Source organism: Hemitrygon akajei, chromosome 8, assembly GCF_048418815.1.
Source record: "Hemitrygon akajei chromosome 8, sHemAka1.3, whole genome shotgun sequence".
NCBI classification, from domain to species: Eukaryota; Metazoa; Chordata; class Chondrichthyes; order Myliobatiformes; family Dasyatidae; genus Hemitrygon; species Hemitrygon akajei.
Window position 1 is genome coordinate 164567157 of NC_133131.1, and position 17085 is coordinate 164584241.

At 46.3% G+C, this 17085-nt stretch overlaps 1 protein-coding gene across 1 annotated transcript in view; it reads right to left on the reverse strand.

Annotated features, from left to right (window-relative positions):
- scn5lab (sodium channel, voltage gated, type V-like, alpha b) overlaps window positions 1–17085 on the reverse strand; it is a 583358-nt gene that overhangs the window by 516442 nt on the left and 49831 nt on the right. The gene's annotated exons all lie outside the window — the stretch shown is intronic.

Genomic DNA, 17085 nt, shown 5'->3' on the forward strand with positions numbered 1-17085 from the left:
TCCAGTATGCGGCCCTCAGGCCTTGGTTTTCAGGCTTTGACTGAGCTAGATGGCTGGGCTATCCCTGATTTCTCTGGAGTGAAGGCGGCTAAGGTGAGATTGAGCTGAGGTGCCTGGAGAGCAGGGTCTCTTCCCTCACAAGAGCAAGGGGCAGCGAGTTGAAGAGGGTTAGATGAGAGATGCAGGAAATTGTTTACACCCAGAAGGATGCTGAATGTCTGAAACTGCTACTTCTAAAGGTGATGGAGACAGAAACCACTCCACATTGGAAAAGTGTTCATGCATGCCTATGAGGCTAATGGGAGACACAAAAGTCTGCAGATGCCTGAATCTGGAGCTTAAAAAAAACACAAACTGCTGGAGGAACTCAGCAGGTCAGGCAGCATCTATGGAGGAACAGGACAATTGAACCAAAACGTTACCATCCATTTCCCTCTATAGATACCGCCTGACCTGCTGAGTTCCTCCAACGGGCTGTAATTTTTTTTCCCTGTAAGGTCACCCATCCCACATATCAGCAGCTTCCACCAATCTCCAACTCCCACAACGTCTCCCACCCTGCAGGACACACAGAGTACCATGCAGCCACCCAAATCTTCTGGCTTTGATCCGAGAATAAAACAGTCACTTATCCTTGTCTTTTGGTCCCCCTAACTATATCTTATGGTCTTACGCTCTCTGATCCAGGTAGCATCCTGGTAAATCCCCTCTGCACCCTCTCTAAAGCTTCCACATCCTTCCTATAATGAGGTAACCAGAACCGAACACAACACTCCACCTGTGGTCAAACCAGAGGTTTATAAAATTGCACATTACCTCCCAGCTGTTGAATTTAATCACCCTAATAATGACGGCCAACATACCATTTGCCTTCTTAATTACCTATCAACACGGGCAGTGACTTTGAGGAATCTGTGGGCATGAACTCCAAGATCCCCCTGTTCCTATTAGTGTGATAATAAACTTGGTGTTGACTTTGACCAAGATGACCCATCTAACCTAGTCACACTGGCTTGCATTTGGTCAATATCCCTCGCCTGCCCACATGTCTGTCCAAAAAGGAGCAACTGTACCATCTCTACCGCTTCCTCTGACAGATCATTCCAGATACTGTTATGCCGTTGGCCCCCTCCTTTGTGAAAATCGCAAGAACTCTAGTTAAGGGGGGTCTGAGGGGAGGACCCTCAGAAGCACCCAGACGCACCCAGTAGACACGAGATCGATTCCCGTGGGAGCGGGACGCCATTTTGAAGGAAGCCACGTGCAGTAGATTCCGAATTTGAATCTGTGGCTAAAACCAACGAAAGACTGCTTTTAAACAACAACGGGGAAGTCTGCTCCCCTGGTTCCAAGGATTTGCTCTGCCAAGACGACGGGCAAGTGTGTATCTTTTCTAAGTCGTCTCTCTCTCTCTCTCTACAACGTGAAAATCCCAGCGGTTCCCAAAAGGAAAAGCCGGCAAGCTTCTGAGTGACTCTTTATATTTCCGTTGGACTCAGTATTAACCCCTAGACAACTGTAGAGCTTATTTCTGATTGATTATGGTTACACCGGTGTTTTAGATTGAGTTTTGACGACGTGTATGATCTGAATGTTTTGTATTAACCATACGTTTGTGCCCTTGTTGAATAAAACGTTTGAAAATAGTAGCATCCGACTCAGCTGATCCATCTATCTTTGCTGGTAAGTTACCTGGTTACGGGGTTTTCGTAACAAGTGGGGTTCTCGTCCCGGATTTGAAACCAAACGGGAGGGTCAGTGAATCGGGCTGTAAGTCCAAACTTAAATCTGGTTACGCAGGTAGCCAGACGGGAAACCAGCAAAGATGGATGTGGGTGAATTTATGAGAGACCCGACGGTAGAGGCGCTAGGGAAGGCTACAAAATCAGACTTGGTAAATTTGGCGCAGGCGTTAGACCTCACAGCGGTGAAGCCAGCAATGAAAAAGCAGGAAGTGCGAAGGGTCATACACCAGCATTACGTTGGGAAAAAGGTGTTTGCAGCTGAGGATTTGGAAAATATCCCCGAAAAGAGATTAGCGAGTGGGACAGATCAGGTAGAGTTGGAGAAAGCAAGGCTGGACTATGAGCTTAAAGTAAAGCAGCTAGAAGTAGAAGCAGCTGAAAAAGCCACGGAGAGAGCTGAGAGGGAAAAAGATGCCGAGAGAGCCGCGAAGGAAAGGGCTGTGGAAAGAGAGCATGTGTTCAAACTAAAGGAATTAGAGATAAAGCGGGATCGTGAACTCCAGCTAAAGCAGCTAGAAGTAGAAGCAGAAGAGAAAGAGAAACAAAGGAGCCATGAATTGGAGCTGAACAGGCGAAAGCAAGAGCGAAGAGATCAAGGGGAAGAGAGAGAGGAGGGGTTTGATGTTAGCCGGGCGTTGAGGTTGGTCCCCCCGTTCGAGAAGACGGATGTTGATAGTTATTTCTTGATTTTTGAGAAGGTGGCAAGGAATCAAAAGTGGCCCAGAGAGCAGTGGGTGGCGTTGTTACAAAGTGTGTTACAAGGGAAGGCACAGCGGGTATATGCCGCGCTGCCCCCAGAAAGGGACGGAAATTATGCTCAAGTAAAGGAGGCCATTCTCCGAGGTTATGAGTTAGTACCTGAGGCGTATAGACAAAGGTTCCGAAATTTAAGAAGAGGGTGGAATCAAACATATACCGAGCTAGCCCATGAGAAGGGTGTGCTCTTGGACCGTTGGAGCACAGCTGAAAAGGTGGCCGAGAACTATGGGCGTCTCAGGGAGTTAATTTTGATTGAGGAATTTAAAGGTTGCGTTCCGGAAGAGATCCGAATGTATTTAAATGAGAGGACGAATCAGTCCATCTCAGAGATGGCTAGGGTCGCAGATGAATATGCCCTAACCCACAAGACAAAGTTTTCCTCGCCAAAAAGTTACCCGAGAGACCGTCGGACTGGTAGGGAAAGTCCGCCGGCTGAGGCGGAGATCCCGCCGGGAGCTAGCAGAAAAAGTGAGGATAACAGACAGGAGACCTGGAGATTTCCTGGTTTAACCTGTTTTAATTGTGGGAATATCGCATCAAACTGCTTTGCTCCGAGAAAGGAGCCAGAGAGGGAGAGAGCAGCGACCCCTATCGGGCGTGCAGTGGTAATCAGGAAATTGACAAGAGGGCCCCAGGTAGATGGAGTACCGGAGGGGCGGGAGACATTTAGTTCCGAAGGAACCGTGTCTTTGAGGGAAGGGGACCCCCCCATTCCCGTACGAATTTGGAGAGACACGGGGGCAGAACTATCGTTAATTAGCCGTAATGTGTTAAATTTCGGCCCTCGGACGGGGGAGGTTGCCCTGAGAGGTATCGGGAACCAGACCGAGGTCGTGCCTTTGCATAGGGTCTTTCTCGATTGCGAGTTGGTGTCGGGACCTGTGGAACTAGGAGTCCTGCCGGAGTTACCGGGGGAGGGCGTGGACCTCCTGTTGGGTAATGACCTCGCGGGTGGGAAGATGGGAACCGCCCTGATAGTTGAGGCCCCGCCCATGGAGTCCCCGAGCTATCGCGCATGCGCGGTCACTCGCAGCCTGTCGAGAGCGGCGGCTGGGACAGCACGCAGTTTGAAATTGGCCCAGACGTTTTTACCGACCCTACACCACGAGGGTTCAGAGGGTGGTAAAACGGAAGGTAGTAAAGTAAAAGGGGGTAAGGGCGAGGAGATAGCTCCCCCCTTAGTGAAGAGAAAGGTCCTAGAGGTAGGAAATAAAGATGAGAAACGGATAAAGCTGTTAAAACGTCCAGAGTTGGACGTGGTTGATCTGTCTGGTTTGGCAGAATTGTTTGGAGAAGTTGAGAGTTCTAAAGATGTTCTCGATGGTCCCGAGAGTGAAATGAGGGCAGTCTTAGAGGAGAAGGGTATCCTTGCTGTGGAGAAGTCAGCTGACATGGCCGAGGAGGTTGTTTCAGCTCGCAGGGTTGCGCCTTCCCCAACAGGGGGCTGCCTGGAGAGTAACTGGAAGGAGGGGGGGACGTTAGAATTTGAAAAAGGTACGGGTGTTGAAAGCCTGGAAGAGGCCAATGTCCCGTTTGAGTGTGTCCAAGATGGGGATGCACATGGTGCTGAACCTAGTCATGGAACTCAAGGGAAAGGGGAATGTGTAGTTCCCAAATTGAATGAAGAAAATTTAAAGGCTGGACTGATATCAAAAGCAACAACCAGGCTACAGAGACAATGGCTTGGTACCACAAAACCTGTGAATCAATTACAGGTTGAGTTGGAAGGTAAAAGGGGCCCCACACGCTATTGTTATTCCAGAGTGTGGTGTGAAAAGGCAGAATTTGAAATGCTGTCTGAACAAAGCGGGATCGCTTGCGGATCTTAAATTGGAAACTAATAGCATGACGGGTCCTGAAGAGAAAAACGACAAATTGCCTAAAATTAAGGAATTGGGTGGTCTAAGTTTGGAACACGCTGATAAAATAACTCCTATGAAAGGAGCGGGCGAAAGCCTATTTCGCCAGGGTGCCCAAGATCGCCACGAGGGAATTAACCGGAAAAGAGGCGAGGGTTAATGGGGACGCGATTTTTAAAATAGCAGAAGCCGGTTTTAAGGGATTTTGACAAAGTAGGTGAATAATAAAGACAACACCCATGGAAGCTTGACTGTTAAGTTTGAAAGTAACATAAAAATTTGTCTTTTGCATGAACCTTTGTAGATGTATGTAAGCTAAGATCACACCTCCTTAGTTATGTTGCTGAAGAAAGCAAATAAATAAGGTGGTTATTGAGCTGAAGTTTGATGCTACCAGGCGTTAGTATGGCACATGAGGTTAAGGTATTAAAGAAAAGGGGCACTGTACTTGTTACCTGTTTAGATACTGACTTGAATGTATAACAGTAGTACTCTGTGAAGAGAAAAGCTTGTGTAGTATGTAGATTCAAAAAAAAAATTTCCTGTGTCAACCTGTTTTTAACCGCTGGTTAAAAACTCATTATGGGGGGAGGTGTTATGCCGTTGGCCCCCTCCTTTGTGAAAATCGCAAGAACTCTAGTTAAGGGGGGTCAACTGACCCAAGAGAGAGAGACGTGCGGAAGACCACGTTCTCCCAAGAAGCAGAATAAAGGTGACTTTGACTATTGTCTCATGGAGACCACGTGAAAAGCCCTCGGGCAAAGTGGGCTGGTTGAGAGAGAGATCGCATTACCTGCAACTTGATTGACACCTGCGATCCCGTGAAGAAGTATAAAGGCGGGTCTGAGGGGAGGACCCTCAGAAGCACCCAGACGCACCCAGTAGACACGAGATCGATTCCCGTGGGAGCGGGACGCCATTTTGAAGGAAGCCACGTGCGGTAGATTCCGAATTTGAATCTGTGGCTAAAACCAACAAAAGACTGCTTTTAAACAACAACGGGGAAGTCTGCTCCCCTGGTTCCAAGGATTTGCTCTGCCAAGACGACGGGCAAGTGTGTATCTTTTCTAAGTCGTCTCTCTCTCTCTCTCTACAACGTGAAAATCCCAGCGGTTCCCAAAAGGAAAAGCCGGCAAACTTCTGAGTGACTCTTTATATTTCCGTTGGACTCAGTATTAACCCCTAGACAACTGTAGAGCTTATTTCTGATTGATTATGGTTACACCGGTGTTTTAGATTGAGTTTTGACGACGTGTATGATCTGAATGTTTTGTATTAACCATACGTTTGTGCCCTTGTTGAATAAAACGTTTGAAAATAGTAGCATCCGACTCAGCTGATCCATCTATCTTTGCTGGTAAGTTACCTGGTTATGGGGTTTTCGTAACAATACTCACCACCCTCGGTGTCAGAAAGTTACTCAAATCCCTTTTAAATATTTCACTTTCCATGTCGGTCTGATGAAAGGTCTTCAACTTTAACGGTTGAACAGTTTCATTCAGCGTTAATGAAACATTTAACAGGTTTCTCAGTCTACAGATGCTGTGTAGCCTGTGCTGTGCACTGTGAGGTTTCACTGCTAATGTAACGGCTTCTCTGTAATGTTTCACTGCTCAGGCTAATGAAATGGTTTCTCTGTAATGTTCACTGCTGAGGTAATGGTTTCTCTGTAGCAGCACTGTTTGGGTTATGGCTGGAGATAACAGGACTGTGGTATGCATGTTGGCCAATCAGAGATTGTTGCTCAGTCTTGTGAATCTGGAAGGAGTATTTTCGCGGTCTTTGTCGAGGAGATTTGAAGAGGGAAGACCCGTGTGGAGAGAGCTGGTAGACCACCGGATGGGGTGGACTGGGATCTGAGGGTCTGAAGGTTGGCGACGCTCGGAGGAGACCGATGGTGGAAGAATGGCACCTGAGTGAGCTCCAACATGCTCTTTTGATTTTTCTTTGAATCGGGCCCTTTTTAAATTTTCATTACTAACCCTATATTCAGATTAAGATTCATAAAGTTCAATTCTTTAATTGCATATGGTGTACTGTCTGATATTTTACATTGTGGGTTTGTAACTGGAGGTACATTACACAGCATCCACACAGACGTGATTTCTCAGTTTGGCGGGACCAGAGGTTGTTTTCCCCAGACGAGCGCAAGCTGGCTGAGCCTGAGGGTTACAGACATCCCATGCTGCCCCAGACACCCCAGCACTAACGTAGCAGTATTTTTCCCCACTGTTATCATGCTCTTGATAGGACCTTTTGTGTGATAAGATGGACTCTTGTCCTCACAGTCTGCCTCATTATGATCTTCCACTTTATCATTTACCTACATTCACTTTTTTTGGTAGCTTTTATACTTTGTTTTTTAAAAAAATGTTATTTAGAGATCCAGCATGGTGGCAGGACCTTCTGATTCAAAGAATCCGCATCACCTGTTTACACCCATGTGACCAATTATCCTACTAACCCGTACAGGTGAGTATATTTACCTGTACACTGGGATTGTGGGAGGAAACCCACAAGGTCACGGGGTGAATGTACAAACTTCTTACGGACAATGCTGCTTTGAACCCGGGTCGTTGGCACTGTCGTAGCATTACGCCAGCGGCTAATGTTATTGTTTTACCTTATTCCAGCTCAATGCACCGTGTAATGATTTGACCCGTGTGAAAAGTATGCAAGACAAGCTTTTCACTCTACAATACATGGTTCCTTAAGGTTGTTATAGCCAGGGGTGGTAATGGGAACAAGCTCCCACTACCTATTAAATGGCGTGCACCTCAAATGGCCTCTGACAACCAAGTCCAGCTCCTGGCCTTCCTGGTGGCTTAGCTACTAGGCACAATGGATCTGTTTCTATGGGCAGGAGAAGGGGCAACGGAGGGTTACAGGCACCTTAAAACCAGTTGCTTTGGGCAGATGGGACTCGTCAGCCGTGGCTGGCAGCTCATCGAGGAGGAGGAAAACTCTGATCTCAAACCTCCGCTGCCTTGCGGCCACACCCACTCATGAGGAAAGCTTCAGGAGTAAACTCTGAGGGGTAAATCTGGAGCTGGAGTCCCTGAGGCAGTCCTACGTTGAGTTCAACGCTGACTGGCAACTCCTGTGATGCTGCTGGTGCCAAACTGTATTGGTCTCTGCCGTTCCCTTGGGTTTGTCAGCTGCGTGGAGAGAGGGAGCTTCCTACACGGGCAACAGCTTGCTCGCCGTATCGTTTTGCCCTGGCTAGCGTATCACGTAGACAATGAGAACACAACATCTATAGTCCACCTTGACCAACAGAGGGCCTCTGGTACATGTGACAATACTAAACCAATAATCAATACTAGACAACGATCACTGTCGGCGGGTATTCATTCTTTCAGTCAGTCCCCTAGTAATATTAATAAATAAATAAAAATGGACTGCCATAGCATTCTCAGTTACAACAATAGTCTCTGTATCAATACTAAAATGCGGACATGGCTGTAAAGACTTTGTGATGCAAGGACAATTGTTTAAATCATAATTACATTACTATGCCACCACAGGAAGCTCCTCTGAAATGAAACAAACTGTGAAGTCCTCTGCGGTGAAATGTACTTCCTCAGTAATCTAGTTTAGCTCTTTAAGTCCATAAGACATAGGAGCTGAATCTGGCCCATTAAATCTGCTCCACCATTTCATCATGGCTGATTAATTATCCCTCTTAACCCCATTCTCCTGCCTTCTCCTCATAACCTTTGATGCCCGGACCGATCAAGAACCCATCAACCTCTGCTTTAACTGCAACCAATGACTTGGCCTCCACAGTCATCCATGGCAATGAATTCCACAGATTCACCACCTCCTAGCTAAAGAAATTCCTTCTCATCTCTGTTCTAAAGCAATATCCTCGTAGCCTGAGGCTGTGTCCTCAGGTCCTAGACTTTGCACTACTGGACGCATCCTCTCCACGTCCAGTCTGTCTGGATCTTTCAATAGTCCATAGGCTTCACTAGTATACGAATGTTGGAAAGAACAGTTCCACTGTGGGATCAGAATTGGTTTCTCCAATCACCAACACAAGCCAAGTTATTACTGAGCCAAGCATGCATAGGACATTCTCCTTGGAGCATAGAAGTCTGAGAAGAGAGCTTGTAGAGGAGTATACTGATTATGTTCATATGTGATGTATGACATGGGTGATCATGGTCTTTCCATGACCATAATTGGTTCCTGGCAAATTTTTCTACTGAAGTGGTTTGCCATTGCCTTCTTCTACAAGACAGGTGATCCCATCCATTATCAATACTCTTCAGAGATTGTCTGCCTGGCATCAGTGGTCACATAATCAGGACTTGTGATCTGCACCATTTGCTCATATGACCATCCACCACCTGCTCCGTGGCTTCACATGACCCTGATCGGGAGGTGGGGGGGCTAAGCAGGTGCTACACCTTGTCCAAGGGTGACCTGCAGGCTAGCGGAGGGAAAGAGTGCCTTACACCTCCTTTGGTAGAGACATATCTCCATCCTCTACCTATATTGTTTATGAGGGGCTTAGATAACATGTTATTAGGGAATGTGTACCTATCAAGTTGGTGTGGAGGCATAGTAGAGTCGTGGTTAGCACAATCACTTTACAGCATTAATTGGGACTCAATTCCTGCCACTGTCTGTAGGGAATTTATACATACCCTGCGTGACCACATGGGCTTCCTCCAAGAGCTCTGATGTCCTACCACATTGCACAGATGTGTGGATTAGGGTTAGCAAGTTGTGGGCACCAGAAGTGTAATGACAACAGGGCACGTCCTCGGGCTGTGCTGGCTGTTGACGCAAGATGACGCATTTCACTGTATTTCCCCATGCATGTGTGATGCATAAAGTTAATCACTTCAAAGAATATGCAACATTTGCAGAAGTATTTTCTCCTTCATAAAAGCAGAGTGTAAAAGCAGAAACTGTTGAGTGTTAAATGTGTCTGAACCAAATCCTCATCACTTCTGGAGGGTGCCACACCACCAGATTTAGTAACTGTTATTATCCTTCAACTAACAGGTTCCTGAACCAGTGTGGATAATGTCACTCACCTCAACACTGGACTCATTCCACAACCTATGGACTCACTTTCAAGGATTCTACAATTCATGTTCTCAGTGCTGTATAACATATATAATGCACATTTGGCCCATCAAGTCTGCTCCACCATTTCATCGTGACTAATTCAATTTTCCTCTCAGTCCCAATCGCCTTCCTTCTCCCCATATCCCCTCATGCCCTGACCAATCAAGACTCTATCAACCTCTGCATAAAGACTTGGCCTCCACAGCTGCCTATGACCAAGAATTCCACAGATACACCACTCCCTGGCTAAAGAAATTCCTCATCTCCATTCTAAAAGGATGTCCCTCTGTTCTGAGGTCTGTGTCTTACTCTCCCATCCTCTCCACACCCACTCTATCAAGGCCTTTCACCATACAACTCTATCATAGGTTTCAATGAGGTCACCCTTCATTCTTCAGAATTCCAGTGAATACAGATCCAGAGCCATCAAACGCTCTTCATATGACAAGCCGTTCAATCCTGGAATCATTTTCAGGAACCTCCTTTGAACCCTCTCCAGTTTTAGCACTTCTTTCAAAGATGAAGGGACCAAACCTGCTCACAATACTCCAAGTGAGGCTTCACCAGTGGATTTCAAAGTCTCGACATTACATCCTTGTTTTTATATTCTAGTCCGCTTGAAATGAATGCTGACATTACATTTGCCTTCCTCACCACAGACTCAACCTGCAAATTAACTTTTAGGGAATCTTACACAAGGGCTCCCAAGTCCCTTTGCTTAATTTTAAGGTAGCAGAGAGGCTACAGAAGGACTTGGACAGATTAGGAGAATGGGCAAAGAAATGACAGATGGAATACAGTGCTGGGAAGTGTATGGTCAAGCACTTTGGTAGAAGAAATGAAAGAGATGACTATTTTCTAAAGAGAGAGAAAATACAAAAAACTAACTAACCCTACATATATCTCATATTAAATGCAAAATTTGCAACAAAGCTATCAATTCCATCATCCAAATCATTGACATATAACATATAAAAAGAATCAGCCCCAACACAAACCCCTGTGGACCACCATGCTGGAATCTTCCCTGTAATATCATGGGCTTGTAGAATGGGAGGGGCTGGTTTGTTCTCCAAGCACTGTGTTCTTGATGGATTCAATGGAGAGTGTGACAGTGACTCTGTTCTGTAATCTTGTGGAATAGCTATAAGTTATTTTGTAGCATTTTACATGGAATCTTCCCCAATTCCATGGGCTTCACAGGAAGGTGATAAGGGCATGGGAGAGAGTGCAGAGAGTTTTAGCAGCCTGCTGCCTTCATTCGAGGGCATATGCTAAAATGGCCTTTTTAAAGATGAGCTTCATTTGTCACATGTACATCAAAATATACAGTGAAATGTGTCCTTTGCGCCAAATCCAGTCAGTGAGGATTGTGCTGGGGGCAGCCCGCAAGAGTCGCCAACATCGCATCCCCACAACTCACATAACCCCAATCTGTATGTCTGTGCAATGTGGAAGGTAAAGGGACACCCGGTCACAAGGAAACATACAAGCTCCTTAAAGGCAGCAGTCGGGACTGAATCCGTCAGTGAAAACTAGCGCTGTGAGGCGAAGCTCTAACTGCTATCAGGTCACCCTAGGAGAGGCTGGACTCGGGTTTTCTTCTCTGGAGGCTGGGGGGAGAGACCTGATCATGAGAGGCATAGACAGAGTAGCCAGTCAGAATCTTATTCACAACAGTCAAAATGAGGGCCTGGATTTAATTTGAGAGGGGGAACATCCAAATCAGATGAACTGGGCAAGTTCTTATTTTAAATTCAGGGAGTTGTGGGTGCCAGGAATGGACTGCCAGGGCTGGTGGTGGAGGTAGCTACGACAGACGCATGAAAGAGCCTCTTAAATCGGCACATGAAAACGCAGAGACTGAAATGAGATGGACATTGCGTAGCCAGCAGAGATTAGTTCAGTCAGGCGTTGAATTTATCTTGGCACAACATCGTGGACCACGGGGCCTATTCCTGTGTTGTATTGTTCTATGCTCAATGTAACACGCAGGAAATGGAGGGGATAGGGACCATGTGCAGGCCGAAGGGATTAGTGTAATTAGGCTTAATTAACCTCATTTGTTTGGCATAAGGAAGTAGGCCGAAGGACATGTTCCTCTTCTACGTTCAATATATCCTTCAGCCACCAACCTGCCATTATTTATTTTTATTTATCTATTGAGATATAACACGGAACAGGCCCTTCTGGCCCCTTGAGCCAATCTGCCCAGCAAGCCACCCATTTAATCCTGGCCTAATCCAGGACAAGTTATTAGCCTTGGACAGTGGGAGGAAACTAGAGCAACGCATAAGGCGGGAATTGAACCCGGGTCGCTGGTACTGTAAAGCGTTGTGCTAACCCCACACTACTGTGCCACCCCATATGTAAGCATGAGCACAGCGTGGCTGTGTGCGTTGCTCTAATTTCCTTGTTCCCAGCGCTGTGGAACAAACAGTGTGGTTCACTGTCAAGAACTTTGAAATGATCTCTGGCCTCCACAGCCCTCTGTGGCAATGAATTCCACAGATTTACCCCCTTATGGCTAAAGAAATTCCTCACCTCTGTTCAAAGTGACTTCTTGTATTCGGAGACTGCCCTCTGGTCCAAGACTCTCCCACTATAGAAAATATCCTCTCCACGTCCACTAGGTCGTGGATAACTTCACTCAGCACAACTCTGAACTGATTCCACTACCTACAGACTCGCTTTCAGTAACTCGCCAGCTCATGTTCTCAGTATTGTTTTTAAATTTGTCTTCTTTTGCATATTAACAAGTACAAAATGCTGGAGGAACTCAGGAGAGGGATACACAGTCAATGTTTCAGGCTGAGACCATTCATCAGGCCAAGGTGTTGAAGTTTATTCCTTTCCGTGGATCCTGCCTGACTTGCTAAGTTTTTTTTTGTGTGCGTTGCTCTGGATTTCCAGCACCTGCAGAATCTCGTGTTTATGTTTCCACTGCACATCGGTTGTTCGTATCGTTTTTCATAAATTCTGTTGTATTATTTCATTTTCCTGTAAAAGCCTTCAAGTAAGCGTATCTAAGAGTAGTACATGGTAGCATATACAGTACGTACGCATTTTGGTGATAAATCTGACTGACTTTTTCGTAAGCCTGTGCTCTGGGAAATCACAGCCACATCGCGGCTATTGCTACTTCAGTCTAATTGATTCTTTCAAATGCTCTCAGGTGGACGACCTCCACTTGCCCTACTTAACTCTATTAGTTTCCAATTAGAAGTACGCCTGTCAGTTCAGGTGACATCTCCAGACAACGTAACCTAATTGGGTTCCACTTGAGTGACCATGCAGTGTTACATATGGGCCTCTCGCCTGCATGGATCAAAGGTCTTTGACTATTAACCCTACTTTCTTCAGGCGTAATTTGTTCAGCTCCGGTCGACTCATTACGGGAAGGACGTGGAAGCTTTAGCAAGGGTGCAGAGGAGACTTTACCAGGAAGTTGCCTGGATTAGGGAGCCTGTCTTATGAGGATAGGTGGAGTGAGCTACGGCTTTTCTCTTTGGAGAGGAGGAGGATGAGAGGTGACTCGATAGAGGTGTACAATGTGATGAGGCATAGATTGAGTGGTCATCCGAGACCTTTTCCCCAGGGCAGAAATGGCTGATACAAAGGGGCATAACGTTAAGGTGATCCGAGTAATATCAGAGGCAGGTTTTTTTTTTAAACAGAGAGTGAAACACTCTGCCGGGGTAGTGGCAGAAGCAGATACATTAGGGACATTTAGAAGACTCTTAGATGGGCACATGGATGAAAGAAAAATGGAGGGTTATGTGGGAGGGAAGATTGATCTGAAAAGTAGGTTAACATTAGCCTTTTCATTTTCTGCTTTACATTCTGTTCTTTGTTCGGTTTTTTTGCTGCTTACGTGATTTGTTTCATTTAGCTTGTGGGGGTAAGGAAGTCTTGATGCTTTCCCTTGAACGGGTTGGTTCCAAGGTGTTTCTTGTTTCGTCACTGTCTGCGGGAAGATGAATCCCAGGGCTGTATACTGCATGCATACTTTGATAATAAATGTACTTTGAATCCTTAAAGGGTCAGCACAACATGATGGGCTGAAAGTCCTGCACTGTGCTATACCTTCTATACTCATTACTACCTTGAATGGTCGTGTGACTTGGAGTTGCTATCAGAAAGGTTGTGAGCTGGTAAGACTCCTCGCCTCTGGTGTAACCTTTCTGCTTCACAAGGGTTATCCCAGTAGAAATGTTTTTGTTGGGGAATGCAAAGTGGGATGTGGATATAATGGGGAAGGCTATAGAAACATAGAAAACCTACAGCACAATACAGGCCCTTCAGCCCACAAAGTTGTGCCGAACATGTCCCTACCTTAGAAATTACTAGGCTTACCCATCGCCCTCTATTTTTCTAAGCTCCATGTACCTATCCAGGAATTTCTTAAAAGACCCTTTCGTATCCACCTCCACCACCGTTGCTGGCAGCCCATTCCATGCACTCACCACTCTGAGTAAAAAATTTACTCCTGACATCTCTATACCTTCTTCCAAGCACCTTAAAACTGTGCCCTCTCGTGCTAGCCATTTCAGCCCTGGGAAAAAAGCCTCTAACTATCCACACAATCAATGCCTCTCATCATCTTATACACCTCTATCAGGTCACCTCTCATCCTCCTTCACTCCAAGGAGAAAAGGCCGAGTTCACTCAACCTATTCTCATGTTATGTTGGTCCATTGCTGTGGCTGTTTGCCTGATCGTTAGCACAGTGCTGCTTATGGGAACTTGTAATGCACACTGACTGCCTTGTTCCCATGGGCGGTAAAGTTAAAAACATAAGTAATCAAGTAATAGCTTTTGCTCTGCATTATACTCAGTGGCCATTTTATTAGGTACACCTGCTCATTATTAGAACCATAGAACATTACAGCACAGAAACAGGCCTTTTGGCCTTTCTTGGCTGTGCTGAACCATTTTCTGCCTAGTCCCACTGACCTGCACCTGGGCCATATCCCTCCATACCCCTCTCATCCATGTACCTGTCCAAGTTTTTCTCAAATGTCAAAAGCAAGCCCACATTCACCACTTCATCTGGCAGCTCATTCCACACTCCCACCACTCTCTGAGTGAAGAAGCCCCCCCAATATTCCCTTTAAACTTTTCCCTCTTCACCCTTAACCTAGCCTCAGTGGAAAAAGCCTGCTTGCATTCACTCTATCTATACCCATCATAATTTTATACACCTCTACCAAATCACCCCTCATTCTTCTACGCTCCAGGGAATAAAGTCCTAACCTATTCAACCTTTCTCTGTAACTCAGTTTCTCAAGTCCCGGTAACATCCTTGTAAACCTTCTCTGCACTCTTTCAACCTTATTAATATCCTTCCTGTAATTCGGTGACCAAAACTGCACACAATACTCCAAATTCAGTCTCACCAACGTCTTATACAACCTCACCATTACATTCCAACTCTTATACCCAATACTTTGATTTATAAGGGCCAATGTACCAAAAGCTTTCTTTACGACCCTATCCACCTGTGACGCCAATTGATATTGTAAATATCTATTCAGCCAATCCAGTGGTAGTAACTCAATGCATAAAAGCATGCAGATATTGTCAAGAGATTCAAGCAACACACACAAAATGCTGGAGGAACTCAGCAGGCCAGGCAGCATCTGTGGAAAAGAGTACAGTTGACGGTTCAGGCCAAGAGCCTTCAGTTACTCTGTGACTTTGACCGTGCAATGACTGTTGGTGCCAGATGGGGTGGTTTGAGTATTTCAGAAACTGCTGATCTCCCGGGATTTTCACACACAACAATCTCTCATGTTTACAGAGAATGGAGTGAAAAACAAAAAACATCCAGTGAGCAGCAGTCCTGTGGGTGAAAACGCCTCGTTAATGAGAGAGGTCAGAGCAGAATGGCCAGACTGGGTCAAGCTGACAAGAAGACAACAGTAATTCAAGCAACTACACGTTACAACAGTGGTGTGCAGGAGAACATCTTTTAATACACAACACATCGAACCTTGACGTGGATGGGCTACAGCCGCTGAAAACCACAAACATACCCTCAGTGGCCACTTTATTTGGTACAGGAGATATCTAGTCATGTGGCCACTCAGTGTACTTGCAGTGATCCCTGGTAGATAGTTAATTGTAACTTTGTCCCCCAATTTAGAGATGAACAATTGACACCCCACCCTCCTCAATTATGTGTGCGTAATAGATGTGTGTGATTTGAGTATTTTTAATGCACCTCAGGGAAAGCAGTCAGGTTGAAACTGCTGAGCACCAAACCCTGCCCAAACTCACTCACTCTCTCTCTCTCTCTCTCTCTCTCCTCTCTCTCACTCTCTCACTCATTCACTCTCTCTCTTCTCTCTCTCACACACTCCGACACACATACACTCTCACATACGAGAGGTACCCAGCACAGAAACAGGCCCTTCAGCTCAATTCATTCACGCTGACCAAGCTGCCAGCTCGAGCTGATGCTTTTGCCTCATATCCCTACAAAATTCTGCTCTCCATGTACCCGTCCAAATATCTTTTGACTATTCCATTATACCCACCTCTAGTAGCTCCACTGGCAGTCTGTTCCATATACCCACCCCCTCTGTGTGCAAAAGGTTGCCCCTCAAACCTCTTTTTCCTCTCATCTTAAACCAATGTCCTCCCTTTTTTGACTCTCCTGCTTCAGGTAAAAGACTGTGACAATTGGCCCATCAATGCCTTCATAATTGTATAAACCTCCATAAGGTCAAACTTTAGCCCCCCCCCCCCCTTCATTCCAGGGGGAAAAACATTTGCAGCCTATCCAATCTCTCCTTATAACACAATCTTTTGCCCTCCGCCTCATAGTGATCTCCACTGTGTCTCTCCGTGGCTGACGTGAGAAGAACCCTGTGCAGGGTCAACCCACGGAAGGCTGCTGGACCAGACAACATCCCTGGTAGAGTGCTCAGAGGATGTGCAGACCAGCTAGCAGATGTTCTCACTGACATCTTCAACATCTCCCTGAGCAGCGCCACCATTCCAACGTGCTTCAAGGCCGCCACCATCATCCCCGTGCCGAAGAAGTCTTCAGTGCCCTGCCTAAATGACTACTGTCCCGTTGCACTCACATCCATCATCATGAAGTGTTTCGAAAGGCTCGTCATGAGGCATATCAAGACCCTGCTGCCCCCCTCACTGGACCCCCTGCAGTTTGCGTACCGTCCCAACCGCTCAACAGATGACGCCATTGCCACAACCCTCCACCTGGCCCTAACCCACCTGGACAAAAAAGACACGTACGTTTGGATGCTGTTCATAAATTTCAGTTCAGCATTCAACACAATCATCCCTCAGAAACTGATTGGAAAGCTGAGCCTACTGGGCCTGAACACCTCCCTCTGCAACTGGATCCTAGACTTCCTGACTGGGAGACCTCAGTCAGTCTGGATCGGGAGCAGCATCTCCAACACCATCACATTGAGCACAGGGGCTCCCCAGGGCTGCGTGCTCAGTCCACTGCTGTTCACTCTGCTGACCCACGACTGTGCTGCAACACACAGCTCGAACCATATCATCAAGTTCACCGATGACACGACCGTGGTGGGTCTCATCAGCAAGAACGACGAGTCAGCTTACAGAGAGGAGGTGCAGCGGCTAACAGACTGGTGCAG